The sequence below is a fragment of the Vigna unguiculata genome, chromosome 6, assembly GCF_037176805.1.
Source record: "Vigna unguiculata cultivar grain cowpea cultivar isolate G323 ecotype 2 chromosome 6, ASM3717680v1, whole genome shotgun sequence".
Taxonomy (NCBI): domain Eukaryota; kingdom Viridiplantae; phylum Streptophyta; class Magnoliopsida; order Fabales; family Fabaceae; genus Vigna; species Vigna unguiculata.
The window spans coordinates 9,354,080-9,357,313 of record NC_140797.1 but is presented as its reverse complement, the minus strand read 5'-3'; positions in this window follow the sequence as shown (position 1 = coordinate 9,357,313).

Genomic DNA, 3,234 nt, shown 5'->3' with positions numbered 1-3,234 from the left:
CTAGGAGAGAATAAGGGTGACTGGTTTTTGAAAAGTGTAGAGAATGAGAGTGTGTTAGCTGATTTAGGGTCTTTGGCTCTTTATGGGCCAGCCCCAGGCCCAACTCATTTGGTGCAGCTCCTTTTAAATTAGGGCAGAATAAAATAGTGGGCTTTACAATTATTATCATTATTGTTATTGTTGTTTATTATTATTATTATTATTATTATTATTATTATTATTATTATTATTATTATTATTATTATTATTATTATTATTATTATCATTATTACTATTTTAAACCCCGTGCGATATTTTAGGGCAATGGTTATGTATTCTTCCTACTTTTGTATATTGTTTGGTTGTTTAGGATTGTCTTGGACTATGATTCAGTCATGTGATTGTGACTGGATAAGCATATTTCATGTTATGGATTGTATGATTAGTGTTTGGGGTTCTTTGGAACTTGCTTCAAAGTGCCAAAAACTAGTAGTAGTGACGCTACTAGTCTACCGCCTAGTGGCTTAGGGTGTGCTGCCAGGTGATAAGGGAAAACCAAACAAGCTTGGAACGCATGGCGCCTAGCAGAAAATGTGATCCCACGAGGCGGAAAAGATCTGGTAGAAGGATTAACCTTGGTCCTACGTATTCTCATTAAAAATGAGAAATCAGGGTTACGTAGTTCTTTATAAAATTATTTGGAAATGAAATTTTAAAAGTGAACCCGACAAGGTCTAACCTCGCTCCTACGTATTTCCATTCGCAATGGAAAATAAGGGATCACGTACTTCTTGATAAAACTTGTTTGAATATTTAATTTTTTATACTTTGTATTTTTGAAAGGGACTGTCATGCGACGCGTGCGGCTAGGTTGACACCAAAATCATTTTTTATACTTTGTATTTTTGAAAGGGAGTGTCGTGCGACGCGAGCGGTCGATTAGACACCAAAACATTTCTATAATTTTTATATTTTGAAAAGGAGTGAGAGCGACGCGAGCTATTGATTAGATACCAAAACTATTCTATGATTTTTATATTTTGAAAAGGACTGTCGTGCGACGCGAGTGGTTGATTAGACACCAAAACAATTTTTATAATTTTTTTTATTTTAAAAAGAAGTGTCCTGCGACACGAACGATAGATTAGACACTAAAAGAAAAAATGAAGAAAATAATTATTAATTTTTATTTATTCTTATTGTTATCATTTTTGAAAATTATTTTAATTTTTATTTCAATTTAAAATATTTTTATTACTTTTGAAAATGACGTGATTGAAATGTAATATTTAATTAAAAAAAGGTATAATTGGAAATAGAAAATGGAAGTGCATAATGTGGTGCATAAAGTAAACGCATTCTAGCTTAAAAATAAAATTAAAGGAGTGAGGTGTGTGCTTTGTGAAAATACAGGTACATGAGGTAAAATAAAACTAAATGCAAGGGGTGTAGGGTTATTACATTGGGGAGTGTATGAAGTAAATAAATAAACAAAACCCAATCTAAAAGTAGGGGTGCACAAATTAAATTATGGAGGTGCGTGGCAAATTATTGGAATTAGTAACTTAATTAAGATGGTGGTGTAAGATTTAATTATAGGAGTGCAGGTGAAAACATTTGAAGTTATTAACCCAATTAATATAGTGGTGTAAAAATTAATTATGGGGTGCACGAACAAAATATTGAATCTGCCAAAGGTGAGCCAGAGGTGTTAAAGGTCAGGTTGGGGGTTCGATTCCCACTAGCAACAACCCACCCAGTATGAATGGACGGAGAAGGGTGATGGGTTGAAGTGTATTGGGCTGCAGACCTAACACAACCGGTTTGAGGGTGGCAGGTGGGATGCTTGGTAAGCCCAAGAGGATCCGGGGGTGTTACAAGAATGCTCTCACAAAAAGGTTTAAACACAAAGTGTATAAATTCTCCAAAATTTTCAACCCCTCTACAAGTGTTAGAGGTCCCCTTAAATAGACAAGTCTAGGGCCCCCTTAGCAAAACAACTAAGTTAAAGGATTACAAAAGAAACCTAGCATGTTCTAGAAAGTAGGTCATCCTAGGGTGCACATGGGTAAATTTTCGTCCAAGCCATCTAGGTGGCAAGTCTTCATGGCCAAGGCTCCCAAAGGAGGGTTCTAGAACTTTCTAGAAGACTTGGTGTCCAAGGTATATGGGCCTCTCCTTTCTAGATGCTTATAGAAAGTCTTGTTCCTTCTCTCTCTTGCTTAGGACGCCAAGTGTCTCCTATGTGGTCCTCCTCCTTTCTTATTCCTACAAAAGCAAATTAAGGAATTTATTAGCATGTTGGTTTAAGGTTAAGCTAATTTTTTGAGTCAACAAGTCAACCCAAAGTCAAGGTCAAGAAGTCAACTTAAAATAATGGAATTTTAAACTAAAGAAAATAAAAGCAAAGGAAGGGATCAAGGAACTCCCTTTCTTCTAAGCATGTGCCATGGGCCATCATCATTGGTAGGGATCAAGCCTTCATCAGCCACCGTTTTAACACCTATGACAGTAGTCTCCTTCACCACCAACCTCGTGCCGGCAGTAGCCCATGGAAGAACTTCATTCCTCCATTGCACCAGCGGGATGTAACAAACCCTAGTTCTGGAGACAGTGTGTGCCATGTAGCAACCTCTCAATGGACATTAAAATGGTCAAATTTGGTCAAATAGTCAAACAAGAGGGGCAAAATTAGAAATTGAACAGAAATTAAGTTGTTGAATAATTAATTATAGATTTCTTATTAATTATTTTTTATATATCTCAAATTATCAACAGCAAAATATTCCAAATATTTTAGAAATTGATAAAATCTATTAATTATTTGAGAGATATTATATCAAAAGATAAAGATTTCAGCAACCAAAAGTATATGATTCAAGGCCTATATATAAAGATGCCCAAGGAGCAAAAGAAAGACACTTAGCAACTCTCTAGTTTTGGAAGCTATCATCCACTGTATCTCTCTCGTTTTTCGATCCTCTTTACTTTTTTCTCCCATTGATCATTTATCATGTATTCCATCCAATCCATGGAGGGCTAAGCTTTTAAGGTTGGTTCTAGTGTAATTTCATTATGGATTCTTAGGTTAGATTAAAATAATTTATTTATTCTTTCGATTATTGTTGTGGTTTTAATTTATCTGTCATTTTCTTCTTAATCAAATATAAAATAATGATTTTAAATCTACATGCATGTTAATCATATGAGTTAAAGGGTTTTTAAATTCAATTGAGACTTTACTTTGATTTTATT